Source organism: Hemicordylus capensis, chromosome 5 (assembly GCF_027244095.1).
Source record: "Hemicordylus capensis ecotype Gifberg chromosome 5, rHemCap1.1.pri, whole genome shotgun sequence".
Classification (NCBI taxonomy): Eukaryota; Metazoa; Chordata; class Lepidosauria; order Squamata; family Cordylidae; genus Hemicordylus; species Hemicordylus capensis.
The window spans coordinates 61,740,565-61,765,701 of record NC_069661.1 but is presented as its reverse complement, the minus strand read 5'-3'; positions in this window follow the sequence as shown (position 1 = coordinate 61,765,701).

Genomic DNA, 25,137 nt, shown 5'->3' with positions numbered 1-25,137 from the left:
GTACTTCTGAGGAGGAGAGAGTCATGATGGCTTGTGTGTGTATGTTAAACATTAGATATATATTTTAATAGAAATTAACACAGAGAAATTACCATTATAGTTCATCATATCACACAATGGAAAATGCATTTCACCAATACCATTTAAGACATGAAAGGATATAAGATTCAGAAACTAGGTGTTGGATCCACATCAACATGCAAAAAATGAAAACATTTTTTTTTAAAAAGCTGATACCTGATTGACTTGAAGTAGGGAAGTGCACAAACAGCTTGTGCAGGCGCAGGCAGGGCAGGGAGTGGTTCCCATTTTTAAAAAACATTATCTTTGTTCAGATATTCTGTAAGGAAAACTATGGTAGTGATGTACAGAACTGGTTTGATCGCGAACCAGACCACTGCAAATTGGGCCAGTTTGAGCGATCCGATTGTGAATAACTTTGAACCAGTTTGAGCTGGTTTGTTGAAACAACTGGCCCCAGCCGACTAGTTCAACTGAACCAGTTCACATATCCATGGCTTGGTCGAAGTTTGGTTCGACACACGCCTAAACTATGGACTATGTGTGCCACAAAAAAGGAAGAAAGATAAAGCAGAATATTCAACAATTTGAATATCTACAGTATACTCAAAAATACTATATCAAATCCTGATAACTTATTTCTTAGCCTTGAGATACTTCTATGATATTCACTTGTTAATGAATGCATGTATAGTTATTTACACAAAAGCATATACATGTGTACAAACAACTGAACGCACATGCAACATAATGTCTGAATAAGACTTATGAGAGAGTGTTTGGTTGGCAGAGGCGTAACTAGGGAAAACGGCGCCCGGGGCAAGCACTGAAATGGCGCCCCCCCCCACCGCCCCCCCCCAACATACTACATTATACTTAGGTTTTTCCTCACAAGCGCCCGCCGCCGCTGCCAAGCCAGGCCACTGACTGGCCGCTAGGTGCCAGCAAAGCAATGCGGGGGGGGGCGCAGGCGGCGCGGAAGGGACCGCTCGTGGGGAAGGGGGCACCGACGTGCTCCCTTGACTGCTGCAGCACTGCTGCACTGAGCAGGAAACATTTGTATTAACAAAACATTTTTAAAAATTAAAAAAAAATTGGTCATAACGGCGCCCCCCATGTGACCAGAAAAGATGGCGCCCGGGGCATGTGCCCCCCCTGCCCCCCCTATAGTTACGCCTCTGTTGGTTGGTTTATCTTCTAAATAAATAAACCAAACTGGATTGGTTTCCAGTAACATAACTCTCATGCTTAAGTCCTCCTGAATGATTTGCTCTGGCAATACCTCCCTGAGATACACCTGGACCACCAGGAATCCTGATGAGTGCTTGTGGCCAGCGGCAGATAGGGCATCTGACAATCTGCCAGAGTGGTCACTAGGTGGCAGTGTATCTGGACTGGTATCTGCAGCATTGGCAGAGAAGAGGGACTGCTCTCTGTCTCTAGGACCCAGTAGAAGAGTTCAGATTAGAAATCTAGTTGACAGACTCGGGCTTCATGTAGCCAATCCCCTACATATAGCTCTTTCTAGTGCATCACAACTGAAGCTTCTCCACTACTAGAGGATCTTCAGGGCAAAAGAAGTTTCAATGGGAAGTCCCACATGATCAGATCTTTCAAAGGTGTTTTTTTAAAAAATACAGATGACAGCCCCAAATTCACCTGCAACATGTGACAGGAGGCTGTTTGCTATAAAAGGGATAGGTCTTCAGCCTTTGACAGGTCTTAATGGTGGGTCTGCTGCCACTAGGAGTGATTGTGTGTAAAAGAGAGACTGCATATGTTTGACTTGACCTGTCCGAGGTTTGACTCACTTCGCTTCAAATATCTGCTGGGCTTCTTCCTGTGTTCTGAAGTTCAGCCTGGATTGAGTTCAATGGAGCATTTCCCATGGGAGGGTATGTTGTACGCTTCGGTGGGTATGTTGTGTTGCTGTGATTATGGTGTGTTTTAATGCTGATATTTACTACTGCTGTTCATAGGGGAATGGTCACGTCTTGATAAGATCTGTTTTTCTTGGTGTTTCTGTCATCAACGACAGTGCAGTATTTCAAATGTAAACAGGCCTCCCAACAAACTTTTCCTTTGCTTTTTAGTGTTCAGCATTCTCCAGTGAGAATTGAAACCCACACATTTGAAGCTATTTCAACACCATCATTCAACACAGAAATGGCAAGTCAAACTCTTCGACACTTCTACTTTTGCAACAAGTAGAGTTGCGTGTAAATTCCTGCTTTGTGGTTTCATTGCTGATTTCAACACACAGCAGTCATATTTGCTACAATGTGTTGTCGCGCACATTTTCCAAGAGCCACTACCTTCAGTCCAAACTGTTACTAGCAACATAATAAAGTATTCTACATGTATCTACTTCATATTGGGTGTGATATTATTTTGCTAGAGTGCTTGAGACAAGAGTGAGGCACATCATTTATTCACATTGCGGTTTTTATTTCTTTATTTAACATATTTCTGTAGCACCCAAAACTTGCATCTCTGGGCAGTTCATAATTAAAATAATTTAAATACTAATATCAATTAAACGATTAAAATCATTTAAACATGAAAATCATTAACATTAAAATTAGTTAAAACTCAACATTAAAAGTATTAAAACTATAAATCTAATTAAAAGCCTGGGTGAATAAACATGTTTTCAGTGCCTTTTAAAAAGTTGTCAGAGATGGGGGAGGCCCTTATTTCAACAGGGAGTGCATTCCAGAGCCCAGGGGCAGCAACGGAGAAGGTCCATCCCCAAGTAGCTGCCGGACAAGCTGGTGGCAACTGCAGACGAGCCTTTCCAGACGATCATAATGGGTGATGGGACTTTTCGTGAAGAACACTACGAGGCAAGTTTCATGATCAGTCTCACGATCTGTGAGACTCTCTGAAAGGGGGTTTGCAGGGAGAGCAAGCTTAGCCCAATCTCCCTGATCGGAAGGCAGCCTTGGGTGGCCGGATCGGGCACCCACACGACTGCCAGCTCCATCACGGAGCCAGCGGGGGCTGCAGGGATCGGGGGCGTGTGGCCCCCGGAAATTCCAGGATGCCCTGCTCGAGTGTGCGGGGCATCCTCGAGAGACCCCTGAGCCCGGGAGGTTGTTTGCAGCCTCCTGGTCAGGGGTCTACTCATGTGTTGCTGCGCACCATGGCAACACATGAGCAAAAAGACACAGTTAACGGAGCACGCGCTCTGTTAACCTCAACTTAGGGGAGGGGTGTTTTTGAGGGCTAGCTGCCGGGAGCCGCGCAGTTCCTGTTGCAGCACACGACTGCCCCAAAGTGGGATAGGCTCCCTTATCCTGCTTTTGGGTGATTGTGATCATTGCCTCATTCTTTTAAATACCCAGGGCCTAAGCTCTTTAGGGCTTTATAGTTAATAACCAGCACCTTGTATTTTGCTTGGAAACTCATCGGCGGCCAGTGTAACTCTTTCAACACAGGAATAACATGGTCTGTTCAAGATGACCCAGAGACCAACCTGGCTGCTGCATTCTGTACCAACTGCAGTTTCTGGACTACATACAAAGGCAACCCTGCATAGAATGCATTGCAGTACTCCAGCCTGGAGATTACTAGCATATGTACCACCCTTCTGAGGTAATTCATCTCAAGAAATGGACACTGCTGGAGTATCAGCCAAAGCTGATAGATCTGGCCATTGTCTCACCCTGGGACACCAGGAGGAGGTTTGGATCCAGAAGCACCCCCAGACTACGTACCTGTTTCTTCCGGGGGAGCATCATCCCATCCAGAACCAACAGATCAAAATCATCTCCCGAGTTCTGACTCTGCACAATAAGTACCTCCATCTTATTTGGATTCAGCCTCACTTTGTTATCCCTCATCCAGCTCATCACCACCTCTAGGCATTTAGGGAGGTTATGCCTTCTCCTGATGATGTTGATATGGATAAATAGATTTGGGTGTCATCAGCATATTGATAATACCCTGCACCAAATCTCTTGATGATCTCTCCCAGTGGTTTAATGTAGATGTTAAATAACATCAAGGACAATATGGAGCTCTGAGGGACACCATATGAAATTTTGATTTTAAAGAACAGCAGTCTCCAAGAGACACAAACTGGAATCTGCCTGTGAGGTAGGAGCGGAACCACTGCAAAGCAGTACCTCCCAGCCCTACAATCCCATCAGATGTTGCAGAAGGATACTATGGTCAATAGTATCAAGGCCGCCAAGAGACCCAAAAGAATCAACAGAGTAATGCTCCCTCTGTCAATTTCCAATTGGAAATCATCCATCAGGCCCAGGGGCATAGCTAGGGGAGAGGGGGCCATGTTCATCCCTCTTTCTGGTGGCCCCCCAGAGTGAGGGAGATAGTAAAGAAAATATGGATGGATGGAACTGGAGGGCCCTCAGGAGCTGGGGGCCCGTGTTCTTTGAACCCTTTTGCTCAATTATAGCTACGCCCCTGATCAGGCCAATCAAGGCAGTCTCCACCTCATAGCTCTTCCGAAAGTCAGTTTGAAATGTGTCTAGATAATCAGTTTCCTCCAAGACCGCCTGGAGCTGGGAGGCCACCACCTTCTCAATCAACTTGTCCAGCCATGGAAGTTTGTAGGCAAGCCTGTAATTGCTTAACTCTGAGGGATCCAAGGTAGGCTTCTTCAGAAGTGGTCTAATGATTGCCTCCTTAAGACAAGGAGGCCTCCTGCCCTCTCTCAGAGAAGAGAGTTGCCACCTCAGTTACCCACTTGTACTAATGAACAACCTGTGATGTGTATGGACAGGGTTTCCAATGAGGGGAAAGGGTATAATAGCTTAAATACTATTTTGGTAAAGATCTTCATTTCTTCAAGAGGAAGCCTGCATGCCCTCCTGAGAGCTGTTCAGCTTCAGCTATAGTCGCTGGAAAAAGCAATTGCACCATCTTTGGTACCTTCCAAGATTGTGGTGAGCACAACAAACTGTCTGCATATTGTTAACTGAATAGACTCTAAGGCTATTCGTATGAGAAGCCCTACCCTTGGACAGCCCTACTGGGGTAGGGCTGCATGTGGGAAGTGCCGGGATTGAGGCCGATCCCAGCACTGCCCTGCCGGGTAGCCCAAGGTTTTACCCCAGTCTGTTCCTTAGGTAGAAAGGCTCAGGCACTCTCTTCTACCCGGGTACCCTTCTACTCACACACAGAGCCGGGTGGCAAAAGTGCCCAGCTGAGGTGGACTACATTAATACACCATGCTCCTGGCACTGTGCATCGAAGGATGCTGGAGGACTTCCTCCTCTGCCTCCTTTCTCTGCCACTTGCTGTGGCACAACCTGCTCACCGTGTGAGTGGCAAAGCCTTAGAACTTTGATCATGTGCAGGGAGGCAGATAGGAGCCTGCCTCACCACCAGCTGCCCTCAGGCTGTCATTTTTCATCGTGTGAACAACATTCGTGTCTGTGACCATTTTTCCTTTGGGTTAAGTAGAATAGATAGCATCAGAGGACCATGTGGTTTGCTGAAACTGTTGAGGTTGTGGTCTCACCCAGCAGTGAATCAGTAATCTTTTAAATGTTAATGTCTTACACACTGTAATCCACTAAGCTACTGTACCTTGGTGAAATAAGGCCTATTGCACTACGTGTCCTTGACATGACACTGCAGTTATGCAAAAGCCCCAGGTCACATGGGAAGACCCATCAGTGTAGCTGCTGCCCACACTGTATTGCCTCTCCCAGAAGTTAGGATGATGCTGGTGTTGTGAAAAACTACATTGTAGCTTTCCTATATCTTTCCGATATGCAAAATTCATGCTGATATCACAGATTTGGAAGAATGAAAATCTTGTTATCTTCAGTGAAACTGTTAATCAGTGAGCTTCAGGTAGGTTAGGCTTTCTTCAGACTATTTTGAGAATATACTTTATTCTGACCTTTTAAAAAACCATTTTACTGACAATGGCAAAATAATAATGTTGTTTAATGACCTGATCCAGTTCTACCAAGCCTAACAGCAGAGGGCTTACATTCACATCTACTTCTCCATGTCAACATCATCAGGAGATGGCACAACCTCCCTAAATGCCTGCCTGGAATCTGTGATGGGCTGGATGAGAGAGAATAAACTAAGACTGAATCCAGATAAGATGGAGGTACTCATTGTGTAGCGTCAGAACTCCAGAGATGACTTTGATCTGCCTGTTCTAATTGGGGTCACACTTCCCCAAAGGGAACAAATACACAGTCTAGGAGTGCTTCTGGATCCACACCTCTCCCAGGGATCTCAGGTTGAGGTGGTGGCCAGAGGTGCTTTCTGTCAGCTTCGGCTGATATGCCAGCTACGTCCGTTTCTTGAGATGAATGACTTCAAAAGAGAGATACATATGTTGGTAACCTCCAGAATTGACTTCTGCAATGTGCTCTATGTGGGGCTGCCTTTGTATGTAGTCTGGAAACTGCAGTTGGTACAGAATGCAGCAGCCAGGTTGGTCTCTGGGTAATCTTGGAGAGACCACTTTACTCCTTTGTTGATACAACTACATTGGCTGCCAATAGGCTTCCAGGCAAAATACAAAGTGCTGGTTATAACCTATAAAGCCCTAAATGGCTTAGGCCCTGGGTATTTGAGAGAACGTCTTCTTCATTATGACCCTCACCACCCATTGCGGTTGTCTGTAGAGGTCTGTCTCCAATTGCCACCAGCTTGGCTGGCGGCCACATGGGGAAGGGCCTTCTCGGTTGCTGCCCCGAGACTGTGGAATGCACTCCCTACTGAAATACGACCCTCCCCATCTCTGACGATATTTAAAAAGCTCTTGAAAACCCATCTCTTCAGCTAAGCCTTTTCAGCTTTTCAAATTTTTAAGTTTTAACCTGTTCTCAATTTTTAGATTGCCTTAATTGTTTTAAGATTTTTGTGTATGTTTTGACTTGTTTTATGTTGTTGTTAATTGCCCAGAGATGAAAGTTTGGGGTGGTGTACAAATCTGACAAATAAATAAATAAAATAAATATGTAACTCATTGCATAATCTTACAATAGACTTTGCAAAGGCATTGCTTGTTCTTTGTTGGGCAGAAAATACACAAGGGAAGTTTGTAATGTGCATACTCTTTTATGTTTATCCTAATGATATTTGATATATTTTGCTTGCTTGAATTGCTGTCAAGGGTCACGGAATTCTCAAAATGAGGACTTGGAAAAAAGGCAACACAGACATAAGGCTTGGCAACTTCTGTGCAATAATGTCTCTCTTCTGGCCCCTGCTTTTTCTGAGGCCAGGGTGCAAGTCCCCAGGTCTGGTTCTGCTCTGGGCCAATTGATGCCAAACTGCATCTGTGTGATTTAAAGGCAGCTCAGAGAGAGGTCTGTGATCTCCGTACTGTAACGCTTCCTTGCCAGAACAACTCATAAGAGATTTAAATACAGACACTGTGATTGCAAAATCCTGCTTGCAGATATTTCAAAAACACAAATCCACACATAAGCTACTGCCTGTATTCCCACACCCACCCATCGTGCTACCCGGACCTTCTGGAACCTCAAGATCCCGTCTGTAGAGCACAGAAGTGACCTTTTGACAAAGAACTTTGACAAAACTGTTGGCTGCCTGTACTCTTGTGGTAAACAGTAACTCCAGAAGTTGCAGATAGAATTACAGTCCTTTCATTCACAGGCAGGATATGGAACGGAGTAAGGCAGTATGATATGCTATCCCGGATTTATATGGTAAATAATTTTTCCATTCTTCCTGGAATCTCTGAGGTCAGAGGAATTATTCTTTTAGAGAAGAATTTGGGATTGTACCAATTAAGCCACTGAACAATTGATTTTAGTAACATCCCAGGGCTGTTCTCAGAACTTATTTAGGACCATATTTAAACATGCATGATTACATGGCCCTTCTGTGTGAGCCTGGATAAACATTCAAAATGTTATCCACATCTGGACACAATGAACTGGGGATCTAACTCATGTCATCCACCATCTTTCAAAATTCACTTTCTCTTTCTTATCATTACACTGTGCCTTTATTTCCTGGATTTTTTAAAAAAATCTGTTGCATCCAGATTTGGAATAGGACAAGACCAGTTGAATCATATTTATAGATTTATGGATATCTGGAAATAATATATTTAAAAAATAATAAAATAAATCTGGAAATAATGTAATTAATTATCTACATTTCTGTTCTCCCATGGGCTTATTTTCATAACCTTTTGAGTCTGTAGCAGCTGTAACATTTCATTAGCCCAGCCTGGTTTTTACCTTTGTTGCCATGAACTAAACTGTCCTGATCTTGTGACTGATGATCACTGTGTTAAACTCTGCACAGATCTGTTTTAAGCACTCATTTTGCAATTGGCTGAAGTTGAAAAGTTGCAGCTGTTATTAAGAGTCAAATTCTCATCTGATCTGGGGTTCAGCATGTGTTGGCATATCATACCATTTTCTCAGCCTATAGCTAAATCAGCAAGACCTTCCCAAAAATGTGGCTGGCATGGGCTCAAGAGAGAGTTGCCAACTCTTGAAATCCAGAATTCTAGAACCTGGGAATGGAGCCCACTGATTTTTTTTAGTGGGTTTGGGGCATGGGTGAAGCCCAGTGTAAAATCTGTCTATACACGAAAGTGTACAATTCTGAAAAATGGTGGGAGGGGAAAATAGCCATGCCTCTTTGCTTTTCTAGCAACTGCTTGAAAATTAAAACAAATAATAAAAATTAGCCTGGCCGTTTTGCTCATAGTTGGTTGGCAAAGGGTTTATTAATAGGCTCTGAGGATTACATTCCCTCCATCACATGCCAAAGAAACGTGACCCTGCTGTTAAGAAACACACATGGGATTCAGGTAATTCCATGTATGCCTTTGGGGAAAATGTTTATTTTTGACTCTGTGGCTGGTGGTGCCCATTCTTTAACACCTAAAAATGGATAATTTGGATCCTTTTCAGTCAGGTTTCCAACCTAGCTTTTGGACTGAAACTGCCTTGGTCACTCTGGTGGATGATCATCACCAGGAGATATATGGGAGGAGCAGAACCCTGCTGATTGTTCTGGACCTTTCAGCAGTTTTCGATACCATTTTCCATGGTATTCTTCTGGGTCACCTCACTGCAATGAAACATGGAAGCATGTTATGGTTGCTTCACTCTTCTAGAGGGGTGTAATCAGAAGGTGGTACTGGGTCTACTGTTTAACCCCATGGCCCTCTATAGCTTAGAGGATGCCTCATGGTTCCACCTTGTCTCCTATGTTCTTTAATATCTGCATAGAACTGCAGGGTGTGCTCATCCAGAGTTTTGAACAAAGTGTCATTAGTATGTTAGTGACACTCAGTTTTATCTTTCCTTTTTTGTCACCTAATCCCAGGGAAGCCATGGGTATTCTGAATCAGCACCTAGAGGCAGTTCTGACCTGCCTGAAGGCAAAAACGGAAATTTAGTTCAGACAAGAAAGAGCTGTTGTTGGCTGGGAGGACCACTGATCTAGGTGGAGGTGTACTGATGACCCTAGATGGCATTGCACTCCCCCTGAAAGATCAGATGCACACTCGGAGAGTCTTCGTGGATTCTTAATTATCTCTTGTTCAAATGATGGTGATCGCCAGGAATGTTTTTAACCATCTTCAGCTGGTTCTCCAGCTGCAGCCCTATCCAGAAAATGCAGATCTAGTTTCAGTATCCACACGCTGAGACCTAGTTATCTAATTCTAAAGGACTGCCTTACAGCCATATGAGCCTACTTGAGTCTAAAGTGGGAGAAGTAGAGGTGTGAGACATGTTGTTGCCTTCTGGCACCCACATATGAACCCCAGGCTCTCAGGGGTTGGCTGTGGGCCCTCAGCCCAATTTGGCCAATCCCCTGATGCTTCCCTCTGTTTAACTGGATTTTAAAGCTTTTTTTTTTTTTTTGGCAAAGCTTTCCACATTGTTTCGAGCTTTTCTTTATTGTAATCTGAGGCTATGCTGTTTTTGTTACAATTTTACTGCAACTGGTGGTGCACTGGAGACACTTGAGTTGCCAAGTATGAATTCATGTGATAGCTGCAACTATTTTGAGTAATCATGTGATGTATCATAATAGATAATCTCTCATCTCTCATAATAGATAATCTCTCATCTCATTTCCAGTTATCTCACAATGGAAGCCTGGCTGGGAGTGATAAAATGATTAACTACTGCTTAAAATGAACATATGAACACTTTCTCTTAAAATTTAACTTAATTTGGCTGGGTATGTCACTGTCCTGGTTGTCCTAAACATCCCACTCTGCTGCCTACCTCCATGTGGTAAAAAGGCAATTTTTACAATGGGTAGCATCCTATCATTTTGTCTCAGAGCCCCCAGTGCCTTCCACCCCTTGGCAATGCCATTAGGGCACCTTTACACACATGCTCTCAAACATCTTTCACTTGCTATAACAGCAAAGTACTTCACTTTTGTATTGCTAACATGACCATCTCAATGGGGAGTAAGCTGAGCTGGCAGTGTGGACAGTGTAGTGTTTTCGGTTAACCTCTTCCTTGATCCAAGCCAGCTTTTGAATGGAGCTTTAGTTATGTTGTATTCTAGTCCTGGAGTAGAGCTGGGGCTTAAAAAAACAACAGCCAGCAGCAAGAGCACTGAAAAGCAGTCTGCACTTACCTCTCTGTACATAATATCTATTTAATTAAACTATTATTATTCCTGATTCCACTCCACTGTCCTGTCCTTGCATGCCACAACTCTTCCCCTTGGATTCTACAGATAGTAGAGAAATTTTAGGGGAAGTTGCAGGAGAGCACTGAAAGGAGAGGAGGTACACCTTCATCTCCTGCTTGTGGGCTTCCCAGAGGCATTTGGTTGCCCACTGTGGAAAATAGGATGTTGGAGTAACCGCAAGAGAGCGGGCATGCCCTCAGCTCTTGCCTTTGAGCTTCCCAGAGGCATCTGGTGGGCTGCTGTGTGAAACTGAATCCTGGACTAGATAGACCTTGGGCCTGATCCAGCAGGGCTGTTCTTGTGTTCTTATGACTAAATAGGCCTTGGCCTGACCCAGTAGGACTCTTCTTGTGTTCCTATTTTACTGCTGGAATAAACACAGTTGCTTGTATCTTTTCCCCAGAGGAGGTAAAAGCAGTGGGAGGGAGGGTTTTCTGCAAGAAAAGTGTGGTGGGAAAGAGTGGGGGGAAAGAGTGGGGGGGGGGAGGGGAAACCCACCTATTGGTCTTCCACTTCAAACACAGCCTCAGTGGCTGCCTTGTTAAAAAAAATAAGTAAAACATGCCTTCTTTTTAAAAATCAAGACAATTTTCTCTCCTAAGACAAACCAAAGACTTGGTGCATGATGAATAAACACTTCTTGATCTGAATGAAGGATATTCTATATAAAAGTGGCTTCTTTCACACTCTGATTTATTTACAGAAACTAAAATTCCACTCAGAGAAATACCTTTTATGGCAAATAATTTACAGTTTAGGGCAAACCAAGCTCACATTCTCATATTCAGTTAATTTGAATACAAACTTTCCCCCAGAAATATATAAGTGTATAATGCCTTTGGGATATGCAGTGTTACTGCTGATGTAATGGGATCCTTTTGGGTTAAACCTGGTTTTAATTTACTATATGGCTATCATCTGGTGAGTCCTGTTTCTTGTTTACTTTTACTTGCTTTCTCCCCCACTCCCACCTCCATTGCTTTCATAAAAGAAATTTCCCAGCAAATTTAGTTGAAACAAAGAATGTCATTGGTAAAGCCAAGTCTCTTAATTCATGGCAAGTGAAACAAGGAGGTTTCCCAGACTGCAAGCTTTACTGCAGGAAGTAGTGACTTAAGTTAGGGCGAATTAGGTTGAGAGCAGATAAGGCACGTTTACGTGCAAATAAGCATATGTCGGACTAAAGCCAAGGCTGTTCACATTGCTTTTTTAATTTGGTTGGTGACAGTTCCCTGCAGTTCCTTGTGGTTTTTCAAACCTAGAATTGTTCATAGAGCAATATAGGGCCTGTCCTTCTCACCCATTACAACCCCAATAGGGTTGTAGAGGAGGCAGGTTGCCTTGCCTCCTTCTTCCTATCCAGGAATTCATCTTTGTGCAGGTAGGAAGTGCATGTGTGTCTGTGCATGTGTGATGGATGGCTTGCATTTGTTTTTTAACTTATTTTTTCCGCCTACTTTCTAGTAGGCTTATGAGATCACTCAGCTTTCTGTGAGTGTGTGTGTGTGTGTGTGTGCCCATCCGTGTGTGTGTGTCCCCTCCTCCCCCATCGACTGCGCAAAGCCTGGACCAATATGAACCAAATCGGGTACAGTTGGAGGGACACATAGGGACACCTCAACAGTGTAGTTTGTGATGATGTCATCTACCCCGATCCAAGATGTTGAATGCGTAAACATTTGAGGTGCAAGAAGTGGGCTAACTTCTGAACCGCCCAACCATTAAACCTCCATAAGCAGATTATAGCAATGAATAAGTCATAATCACATTCAGTGTTAACAATGGTTCCTTAGCAACAGTGAAAACAGATGCCACCCAATCAGCACTTGCCATGCAGACTCTTCATTTGCATGTTATTGTCTATAACTGACCATGCTGCCAATGTTCTGGTGACATTTGAAGGCAGGAGCTGGAACAGAACAGAGGGCAGGACACAACAGAACAGAATAATGGCTGCCAACCAACAAGTTAAGAGGAAGGTTGGTGCTATGAAGAGAAAGAAGCTCCAGAAGAAGCAACCACAGGTCAAACACAAACTGAAGAAGCTCCAGCCTCAAAGACACAAGAAACCCCTGTCTCGCCTTGAGCATGGGATCAAGCAGTCACCAACTGCAAAGGAAGCAAGGAGGAGACTGATAAGGATTTGTTCACCAAGACTCTTTATCTCCAAGATGCTGCGGCCAGTGCTAAAGGCATACATTGAGACCAAGACAATGGGTCTGGTGAAGACCTTATTAACAGATGTGTACAACCACGTGGCCACTGAGGTCGAGACCATAAGCAAGAAGAACCAGCCCTCCACCATCAGTTGCACTGATGTACAAGCTGCCTTGAAAGAAGCCATGGCAAAAGAATTGGCCAAGCACACGGCTGAGCCCATCAGCAGCCAATGTGCTTAGAGAAATATCCCTCCCCTCCTCCCTCAGTGAACTCCAACTGGGACAAGAAGGGAGAAGCTCAAGTTGCCCCAAGAAAGATGCTGTAGCCAAGATTAAAGAATTTTGCTGCCTTGATATGTCCAACCGATCCTGTAATCTACCATCTTTGAAGACACCAGCTTCACCTCCTCTTCACTGCCAAGCAGTCGCACAGTTTATAGGTTGCACCTAAGGACTGTGGCCTTTCTACTAAACTGATTAATTACTATCTGGCAGTGGAAGGGAAGTGACTATTGGAATATATAGACTATATAAGCTAGATATTTCCCATTGCCATAAACAAGAAATAGTGGAGGCTGAGTGAAGAAAACAGCTAAGAAAACAGCTATGACTTAGAAAAGATATGAAAGAATTGTTTGTGAGGTGGTTTCCAGAAAGAAAAGAAGCATCATTTATTATCTTCTTGTTCCAATAAAACAGGATTTTAGCAGCTTTATTCACTGAACCCTGTGCGTTGTGTTTTTCATTTAGGGAACTTTGGTTGGGGTGGTTATTGATGACCGAAGATATTAGTGGGATAAATTAATTAGGATTCGGATAATCACTTTTTTAGCTGTGTCTTGAAAATGTATAGCAGATTTTTAATTCTATTATGCAACAACTGATGCAACCCTTCTCTTTTGTTCTTACACAAAGGATTGGTTCAAATGATACTAGCTCCAGCACACATGAAGGAGAGGGTGCACCAAGCGTGTGATGTCATTCACACAATCAAAAACTGTGCTCTTCCTGGGTTTGGGAACTGTATGTGTTCCCAGTATTCAGTTGTGTGGAAGCAAGGTAAGAGGAAAACCTGGGGAGAAGTGATTGATTGGAAGCAAAGTAGGAGGAAGAGGTACCCAGGTTTTCCTCCTACTTTGTTTCCACACCATCACCTCTGCCCAGGTTTTCTTCTTAGCTTGCTTCCACACAACCAAAAATTGGGAGCAAACACAGCTCCCAAACCTGGGTAGAACACAGTTTTTGATTGTGTGAATGACCTCTGTATTTAATTTCAAGTTAATCAGTCAATTGATTAGAAATGATTTTATAAAGTTTAAGCCAAAATCACACTAACATCTGAGAACCATGGCGAAAAATAACTTCACATCTGAGAATCTATTTTTTAAATCAGAAGTCAACAGATGGAATGATTGACTTGAAATTAAATACACAGAATCATGCCATCCTCCACTACATGTGTGCCAAATTTCAGAGCTCTATGTCCAGGCATTCTGAAACACTGATCCCCCCCCATATATATATATTGGTTTAAAAAGGTGCCTTTGTTAAAAAAAGGTGTCTTTGTCTTTGTTCAAAAAGGTGTCTTTTTTCAAATAGGATTCTCCTAAAGTTTGTTTCATTCTGCAGTAGCACTATTGAGCAAGGACACATTTTAAAACTAAAAAGCCTATGGGGGGAAGAGAGAGAAAATCACCCAGAGCTCTGAAATTTGGCACACATGTAGTAGAGAATGGCATGATTCTGTGTATTTGATTTTAAGTTAATCGGTCCATCCATTGATCATTTCTAGATTATATCCAATCCAATACAGGCTTCTGAATACAATACAGAGTGTGAAAGCTGCTATGGATTTTGGATTTGTGCAGTATGTCTAATTTTCTGCCCATGAGCCTATCCGTGAAAGCACCAGGAGGAAAAAAAACCCCTGACCAATAGTTGAGCGCAGGACAGAGGAAACAAGTCTGCCTGCTTAGAAATTGAGAGGTAGACAGAGCTGACACTTCTCGAAGTCATACTTGGGCAGGTAGCCACACTTCTACCTCCTGCGTGATCGCTTTTCCATGAGGTCCCTCCATACTGCACAGCAAAAATTCCGGTGTATCCCACACTGCTGTTTTGAACACTTTCTCAACGTGCAACTTCTTTAGGATGCATATACTATGCATTAAGCAACAATCATCAAGAAAAAAGATGAATAATATAACTGGTTTTATGAATGACACTCTACTGTTCCATACTGAAGTTGCTGTGAATCCCTCCCTCTGAATGAACTCCCCCCTACTCTATGAGTAATGTAGAAGGAGTAAATTGCTGTTTGGAAAAGCTCACAGAGATCTTGTTCAATAGTGGTAACTGAGAAGGAAAAATGCAAGTACTGTTTCTGAAAACTAGAGTATAAAATGAATATATCCATCTGAGTGATATTCTTAGTGGGATTTTTCAAGCCCAACTGGAAATTCATGATGGTTCCATTTTAATTGTTAATTTGTTTGGAAGTCCAAACAAAGCCAATAGAAAGTCATTATATATTCTCCTTTAGAACATGATACCACACAACACTAAGAACTCCAGAGGTCCATTCATACAATAAACAAAATAGGGGAGGAAACATTCTACCCTGATTTGCATGATTGTATGAACTCATGAAAATCCCTCCAACCAAGGTTACTGAAAGCAGGGTAGCCCATCTGATGTACCCTTCTCACAACCAAGGTTGCTTTTCTGGTTGTGTGGATCCACTTTCCTCTTGTACCCAGTCAACAGGACCCAGCCTGGAATCAAGAGAGGTCTGTAGCTTGGCTACAGGGGCTGCCATGGATGTGCCACTCGGCAAAGCACATCCTATGATCCTGTAGCCGGAGCTGCTTCACCAGAGCTGAATTGTGACTGATCCTCCATTGTGACTGATCAGAGGGCAGCTGCTGACATCACGAGGCTTTGCAGTCTACTCGCAGTGCAGAGCATGCTAGGAAGGCCTGTTAGGCCTTTGGAAAACTTTCCATGCGTGCAGCCAGTGTTCCCTCTAAGGCGTGCACGTGTGCATGTCTTCAGATGTTTTCTGATGTCCGCTTAGTTAATTTTAGATCCCACTCAGGTTGAATCAGGAAGGCCCCACTCTGAATGCACATGTCCACACACTGCCTTGATACTGCCGCCAAGAAGAAAATTCACTCCGCACACAGATGGAAAAAATTAGAGAGAACACTGCTTGCAGCTCTCGATTTCAGCAATTGATGCCTCATCTGGCTTACTCGTGTGTTTCCTGGATCCCAAACAGAGGTTCTGCTCATGTGATGCTACTGTGATAGGAGTTCTCTAACCCTCTAGCCCATCTCCAAATGGTTGTGTAAACAGGCCTAAGAACTAACTGGGAACCAATGTTGCAGAGAGGTTGTACCACCTTGCTGCATGGTTTGAGCTATTATAAAATGTGATAACATTTTAAGCAGCTACCACATCTTTATTGAACCTCAGTTTCAGTGTGATGTTGCTTCTGGATCTCTTATTTCCCCATTTCTTTCACATCATCAGTTCATTGCTGCTATCTAGGGTATGAGAGATCATGTGTATACTGGCCAGTTGTAGAAGCAGTCATTCTCCTAAAGCACCTATCAAGCAGCCATGTTTAAGTCCTAATGGACTTAACGGAGGCAGTGATGGTCTGGATGAGGGATAACAAATTGAGACTGAATCCAAAAGATGGAAGTACTTATTGTGTGGGGTCGGACCTCGGGAGACAGTTTTGATCTGCCGGTTCTGGATGAGGTCACACTTCCCCAGAAGGAACAGATTCTCAATTCAAGAGTGTTTCTGGATCCAAACATTCCCTGGTGTCCCAGACTGAGGCAGTGGCCAGAGGTGCTTTCTATCAGCTTTGTCTTATATGCCAGTTGCATCTGTCTCTTGACATAAACAACCTCAGAACAGTAGTACACATGCTGGTAACTTCTAGACTTGACCTCTGCAATGTGCTCTGTGTGGGGCTGCCTTTGCACAAAGTCTGGAAATTGCAGTGGGTACAGAATGCAGCAGCCAGGTTGGTCTCTGGGTCATCTTGGAGAGACCATATTACGCCTATACTAAAAGAGCTACACTGGCTCCCAATACATTTCTAGGCAATACATTTCTACAAGGTGCAGGTTATAACCTATAAAGCCCTAAACAGCTTAGGTGCAGGGTGTTTAAGAGAACGTCTTCTTCACCATGAGCCCAATTGCTCACAGATCATCTGAAGAGGTTCAACGGCAGCTGCCACCAGCTCATTTGGTGGCTACAAAGGGACAGACCTTCTTTGTTGCTGCCCCCAAACTGTGGGATGTGCTCTCAGCTGAAATAAGAGCCTCCCCATCCCAGACAACTTTTAAAAAGTCCTTAAAGACTCATTTTTTCATCCAAGCTTATTAACAACTGTGGTTATAGATTATTTTAAGGTTTTCATTTTTGTATTAATTTTCTTTATGTTGTTGTAAACTGCCCAGAGATGGAAGTTTGGGGTAGTCTCAATTAGACAGACAGACAGAAAGAAAGATATAGGCTACAATACATCATGAGCACTCAAGTCATTTGAACTCATGTTTAACACTTGATTCCTTAGGCCTGAATCTACACATTCCAGTTTTCTGATGATAGAGTTTTGATTTATATCTTCCTGCGTATATCTTCTTCCTGCACCATATTCTGATACAAAACTCTAGACTGATTTTGTATGCTTCTGACTTCCTCTGATGTCAGTCGTTCTTATCTTCCTCCTCCTCCATCTCTAGAACAAAGAGTTACTAGTGAGGAGTTAAAAACAAGCGCTTTTCTCCCCCATAGATCATGAGCATCTGTTTATAGTTAAGTCTGAAATAGAAGAAATTTCTCTTGAAGCAGGTCTGTGGCAGATAGAAAATTGCTGAATGTTAGATTCCTTATCACGAGCTTAATCTTACATTACGTTTGCATATTAAAAACATCGGTGCTTTCTTATACGTGCCAATTTACTGCATCCATGTCTCATGCTACTGCCGTTCCAGATGACACATACAAAGGCTATTCTCACAAGCAGCCTAACCCGGGCTAGGGCAGCCCAGCCTGGGTTAGGCTGCTTGTGTGGAGTGCTGGGATCGCTCCCGATCCCGGTACTTCTGCCCCATATAACCCGACTTTGGAGCCCAGCTTTTAGCCAGGGTTAAGAGTGTGAGGGCGCCCTTAACCCTGGCGCTGGGGTCATGAGTGTGCTCAGACTGCATGCAGCCTGCATGCACACAGAGCCAGGCAGCAAGAGCATCCATCTCTGGGGAAATCCCTCAAGGTACCGCACTCCTGGCATAGTGCATTGAGGAATGCCGGAAGACTTCCTCCTCCAGCTCCCAACTCTGCTGCTCACTGTACAGTGCCGTGTGAGTAGCAGAGCCTTTAGACCAGCAGCACTCATGTGCAAGGTGGGGAGGAGGTGCCTGCCTGCCCTCCCTCCCCACCACTGGCATATTTGGCCATGTGCACAACCTCACTGGATTGTTCTTAGTGCTCACTTGTACCCATGAAATGCATGAATGTGAGGGCAGACTGACATGCTTCAGGGTGATACCATTGCTGTGAGTGTATGTGTGGAGTTCCTGTCGATCTTGTGATACGGATATCAGATAGTTGCATGACAGCATTGTTCTGCTGGTTCTGAATCAGCTACACGGGGTGCTGGTCCATTTCCTCGCACAATACAAAGTGCTGGTTTTAAACTTCCTAAATGGCTTGGGGCCATTGAAGGATCAGTTGCTTCCACGTGAATTTGCCTGGAATCTGCCATCCTCAGAGGCCCTGCTTTGAGTCCTCCCCTGCTGGTGTGGTGGGTGGTGACCACAAACACGGTCTTCTCAGCTGTGGCACCCACCCTACCTTTTGAATTCTTTCCTCAGAGAAATTCTTCTGGTGCCACCACTGTATTGTTTTGGGCAGCAGAAGAAAGTATTGCTGTTTAGGCTGGGATTTTTATTTTGTGTTCAGCTCTCTTAAAACTTTTCAAGCATTAAAAACAGAGTTTTAAAAACAATAGTTTTAAGAGAGCTGAAGAGTGGCTAAACAAAGTGTGGTTACTACCTATAAAGCCCTAAACAGCTTAGGCCCTGGGTATTTAAGAGACCATCTTCTTCACCATGAGCCCCACTGCCTGTTAAGATCATCTGGAGAGGTTTGCCTGCAGTTGCTGCCAACTCGTTTGGCGGCTACTCGGGAATGGGCCTTCTCTGTTGCTGCCCCTGGCCTTTGGAATGCGCTCCCTGTTGAAATAAGAGCTTCCCCATCTCTGGCAACTTTTAAAAAGTCACTGAAGACACATTTATTTACCCAGGCTTTTAATTAGATTTATGGTTTTAAATTTTGAATGTTGGCTTTAAATGAGTTTAATGTTAATGATTTTAATGTTTAAATGATTTAGTTTTGATTTTAATTGTTTTGTTTTTATTTTGGTGTAAACCTCCCTGAGCCATTTTTGGAATGAATGAATGAATGAATGAATGAATGAATGAATGAATAAATAAATAAATAAATATTCTGGCTTAATAGTATGTGGCTTCTATCTGTGCTTTGCAAATCATATGCAACACCTTGAAGTATGTGGTTCTTTGTAGATTGGCCTATAGGGTTTTTGTGGGGGGGGGATATAATTTCCCCACCACAAAAAGGGCTTTGGATTCTGTATTATACTGAGAGAGCAAAGAAAAGCCTGTCTTTTCCAGAGCATCATTTCAAGCACAACAACAGGCTTGGAACCTTTCTGATGACATCACCAAGATAGGAGATTAACCCTTCATACTATAGATTCCATGCAAACTACTGCACATTTATAATCTAAGAAAATGTGATAATGCTTTGATGTGTGGTCACCACTACTGTCTGTGACTGGTTGCAGCCCAACAAGGAGCTTCAGGTCCCTTGTGTTTTATCAGTTGCCTGGCCTTTGGATCACACAGGATGTGTGCTCCCAAGCAGGGCTGGAGTTTACTAGAGTTCAGCTGATAGCATGGGTGCACAGATGTTGAGACCTGGTGACTGTTCATATTTCGAATAACAAAATAGATACCTGTCTGCAGTTGTTCATGCTTTGGTAACTTTTAGATTAAATAACTAAAATGTGCAGGTTCTCCTGGATAGTACTAGGGGAGTTAAGGACAGACTTCAGATGTGATGGATCTTATTGACATATCAAGATCATCAGCTGCAAGTCAGAGCTTCACCTGGATGACATGCTTCATCTTTTGGAAACAGGCAATTACAGGATATTAGAGGTGCTCTATAGGAGTACTTGGACATCCTGTTAGTCTGGTGATGGAACCAGGCAAGTTTTGGGGTACCCAGCACTTTGCCTCTGAACGTTCAGAATTTTGACAGGAAAGCAAGTGAAAGTCATTCAGATCCTCTGAATGAGGCCCTCTTTGAGATGTCTACAAAATATCCAAGCCATTCCTGTGTCTGAGGAGGAAATAAAGCAATACCTACAGGAAATGTTGAGAGGAATCAGCCTCTTATCCAGTGTCATTTTCCTACCCTCACTGGTAATCTGCAATTGGACTTGCAGATTTTCAAGACTTGGGACAAGCATTTGTGCTGGTGACATATATCAGCTGGTGTTATGTCTTTTGTGCCTGCCAAACTCTGTGATGTCTGTTAAATGAAATTAAGAATAGGGGGCTGTGAATTAAGAAGAGGAGATCTCCCTTCTAGGTGTCCCATCTTGGTTGCCCATGAGGTGAGACCAGTGTGCAGGACATTGTAGAGGGCCAAGGGAACACGTTGGCTCAACACTACCCAGTGGTAGGCCAAGCTCTTCAGTACTTCTGAGCCCAGACTAACCCTTGGGCTCTGCCTCTCTGCCTGGAGGGAAGAGCTGGTCTTAGGGAAGAGAGCTGGTCTGAGTTTAAGGGGACAAGTCATGCTTGCTACCACAAAACTAAGCAGAGTCTGCCCTGGTTGCATATAAAAGGGAGATTAGAAGTGTGAGCACTGTAAGATATTCCCCTTAGGGGATGGAGCTGCTCTAGGCTCCAGGTTACTTCCCTGGCATATCCAATATAGGGCTGAGAGAGATTCCTGTCTGCAACCTTGGAGAAGCAGTTGCCAGTCTGTGTAGACAATACTGACCGAGATGGACCTATGGTCTGACTCAGTATATGGCAGCTTCCTATTTTCCTATGTTCTGTCTGACACTCCTCCTCTATTCTTGTGTGTGTGTTTTTGAGCTTTTTGTTGGCACAGGTATGCAGATATCAGGAGGCATGATAGTGTGGGAGAGGCCACCAGCTCTGTAGTGGACAAGTTCCAAGGACAAGTTCCCCGGGTTGCTCAAGCCCTGAGGGAGCTTCTATGGGGGACTTCAGTTCCAGGGTGCTCTCAGATTCTAGCCTTGTGTCAGGCTTCCAGGATTCTTTGTGTCAGGATTCCACAGATTCTAGCCTTGTGTCAGGATTCCTGGGTTGTCTCAGATTTTTGCCTTGTGTCAGGCTAGTGCTGGTCCCGCTTCTGTTACCTTCAAATGTACATAGTAAAGCTGTGTCCTGGTTAAACTCAGCCATTGGTGCAGCAAAACATCTGTGCTCCTTCCCTCGGCTTGCCACCCCACTCAAAAAAGAGAAGGAAATATACAAAAAGAGAAAGTATACAAAAAAGAGAAAGAAAAGGCCTGTCTCTGCCTCTTCCTCTTCCAACTTGGCAGGACCTGATGTGTAAACTCGGATAGTCATCATTTTGTGAGTGGAACTCCCAGGGTAGCTCTTCACAAAGAAAATAGCAGTGGAAAAACAAGAGCCTCAATGCAGCGGCTGACACAGCTGGACTCTGCAGTCTGGCGTTGTGTTTGTTCTTTGTTTAAATTTGTTTGCATTGGGGATTTTGCCTTCCAAATGACTTTTTAAAAAATCGATTCCACATATAAAGTCCAGGTTTCACTCTAGTCCTCCTCAGGATGAATTCCAAGACTTTTGGTTGAAATAGGAATAACTATGTGAGAAACGGTTAGTTGTTAACAAAGTCCACATGGACTTTGGCAGAACAATTATATTTAAGTACCCCTGTCACTGCTGTAGAAGCAGCAAACTTTAAAAACATATTTTGAGGGGTGTGTGTGTGTGTTAGAGGGAGGGGGAGGGGGAGTAGAGAGAATTCAATCATATATATTGAGGTCATTCACACAATCAAAAACTGTTGTGCCTGGGTTTGGGGGCTGTGTGTGCTCTCAAGTGTTTGGAAATTGGTTTTTTGAAAAAGTTACCTAGGTAACCTTTCCTCCTACCTTCCTTCTATATGATTACTTCTACCCACACCCAATAACAGTGTGCGTTTCTTGCCATACCACCACTGACTAAATACACAATCAATGTGTCTTCATTTTACACAATCAATGTATCTTCATTTAAATGTGTGAAAGTAGGGCTGATGTGTATATGATTTGTGAAGAACTGAGATTAACTTCTCCATTTTGTGTTCTGTTATGGTGTATGTTTTTAAATGGCAGCCAGAGGTCAAAAGTTTAACCTAGGGAATGAATCACCTCCTGAGGTGAAAAGGTTAGCCTAGGGAGTGAGGCTCTTCTCAGGATTAGTGAGAAGAGCCTCTAGGGGGTTTGCGGGGAGAGCTGGCTTAGCCCGCTCTCCCAGCAGATGAGCAGCAGTCTGCTCTGGGCAGCCGCAGCGGCCGCCCACATGACTGCCAGCTCTGTCATGGAGCCGGTGGGGGCTGGGGAGTTTGGGGACCGCACGGCCCCCCGGAAGCTCCAGCATGCCCTGCGTGTGTGTGCGGGGCATGCTGAAGAGACCCCTGAGCCAGGAGGCTGCTTTTGAGCCTCCCAGTCTACTCGTGAGTTGCCGCAGCATGGAGCCGCACCACGGCAACACACGAGTTAAAAAAACGGGTTTGCGGAGCACTCGTGTGAGTGAAAAAGCTGCTTGGAAGACCTCACTGACAACTAACTACATTACAGTACAGTTTTGACAGGCTAGCTGGATGCAGTTATCCTACTTTGATTTGTTATTAGGGGGTGTGCAGAACTGTTTTGATTGACCCGGTTTGACCCGGTTTGACCAGTTCAGCCTTGCTTGTAAAGGGGAATCTGGTAAGGATTCCCCTTTACAAGCAAAAGGTGATTACCTACATAAAAGTGGGGTTCAGGGGATGGGTGAGAGGGCACCTTACTAGCTGTGGCTGTGGTGGTTCCTCTCGGCCCTGCCGGCACTCCCCCACACTGCGGGCCAGCAGTTGGCCCAGTTCTAGTCATGCAAATGGCCTCTGGCCAGAACTCAGCCACCTGACAGCCTGTGGTGTAGAGGGAGCACCTGCCAGCCCACAGCTGAGAGGTGCCACCCCCACCAGGGAACCACTGCCCCACAGCCACAGCCAGTAAGGTGCCTTCTCACCCACCCCCTGAACCCCCCTTTTAGGTAGGGAATCCACCGTACTGGATTCCCCTTTACAAGCAAGGCACTCTAACCAGGCCGAAGGGGTTTGACGCTGTTCAACCCGGTTTTGTTTTTCTTTCAAGTTAAGACAAGGTTTGTTCAGATCTCCTCTGGTCTCTGTGTTTTGTTCCCCCACTCCATGCTTATTTGCTATTCTATTGTAGCAGACATTGTTGGAGACAGAAATACTGTGGTCAGCTTGGTGGAGGCAACCTGGAAAAAAAGACTCCTACTTGGTGGCAGTAGTGAAGTCCAAGAGTTGGGAGAAGCAAGAGCTTGGTTTACTTGCCTTCTCTGTTCAAAGGGCTGGTTACTACCAGACTGTGACATGGTTGTGTGCATGTAGACTCCCTTTTCATACAATCAGCTGAGTTTGCAGGCAACAGGGATAGGGCCTGAGGACCATGCCAACAACTGAGATAGATGTGACTCCTGTTGCACTCCTACACCTCCAGGAAAGGCATGGAGGGGAAAGTATTTGGTAACCTTGCTAGTACAAGGAATATTGGCAGTTCCCTGAGACGATATGAGGAGGAACAGGGAGCAGGAGAGTGAAGGCTCTAATAGCCTATGGTTTATTTTGAACTATGACAGCTACAATGTCAGTGTGGTCTAGTGGCAGGGTAGCCAAGTCTGGATACTGCTTTGTAAGCAAATCTATTCGTAGTTCACTGCTGAGCTGATAGGGTGGTACTGAGCAGCCTATTAGTAAAGTGGAGATGTAGTATGCAGAGCCCCTAGGAAAGCAGATAAGAAAGCAGTAGGCCTGTGCATGGTTGAAAAATTCAGATTTGGATTGGACTGGGTTGGATCTAGAATCATAAATGTTAGTGTGGGTCCTTTTGGACCCTTTAGAAGGTCAGGGTCGGTAATATTGGCAAAAATCCCCATAGAAGTCTATGGGCACAGGAAAAAAAAATCACTCAAAAAAACCAGCTAGCCTGGGAGCTCTCAAATCTGGCACACAAGAAGGTAAGGATGGCTATACTCTATGTATTAAATTAGAAGTGAATCCAACCATCCTTTGATTTTCAATTAATTTTTTTATTTAACTGAGAAATTATACTTGAAGAGAATGTGAAAGAAAAGTTATGTTGCATCCGAAAATCACAGAGGAAATTATGTAACATCAGAAACTCTCAGGGGAAGTGACTTAACATCTGAGAATCTTCCTCTTCCGCATTATTTAATACAATTAAAGCCAACATACTTTTTAAAATTAAAAAATAAATGTGCAGGCAGGTGAGAGGTTGCAGAAGGTGGCTTCCCCTCGCCTCTCCAGCTGCAATTGAAGGGGAAGCAGATTCCCACTGCCATTTGGAGCTTTGGAATGCTCTGATTTTTTCTGAATGGGAGTCTGATTTTGCACAGGCCTAGAAAGCAGTATGGCACTAATAATCATTGCAGGTAAAAGTGTAGTGTTAAAATAATGGATTCATATTCATTGGAAATGCTTTAAAATCATTTTGAAACCACTGTTACCACACTTGCTTAGGCATGTGTACACTACCCACATAATGAATATTTTTAACTGACTTGGAGGGATTTGCTCACAGACTAAATTTGCAAGTGTGCACAACAAAAGGAGCACAGTCTGGACAAAGAGCAACAGCTACAGAGACAAGACGTTTTGAATCACAGTAATTAAGTTTATTCATATAACAGAAGCACAATGCAAATGGAGGTATTTGGCAATCTTGGTAGTACAAGGAATATTAGCAGTTCCCTGAGACTATATGAGGAGGAACAGGGAGCAGGTGAGTGAAGGCTCTAATAGCCTATTAGCTTATGTTGTGATGTGGACAAGAAGGAAGGAGGAGACAAGGAAGAGAAATAACAAGGAAAGATTGGACCTTTGTCTGCTGTGTCATGTGCAGTACCAA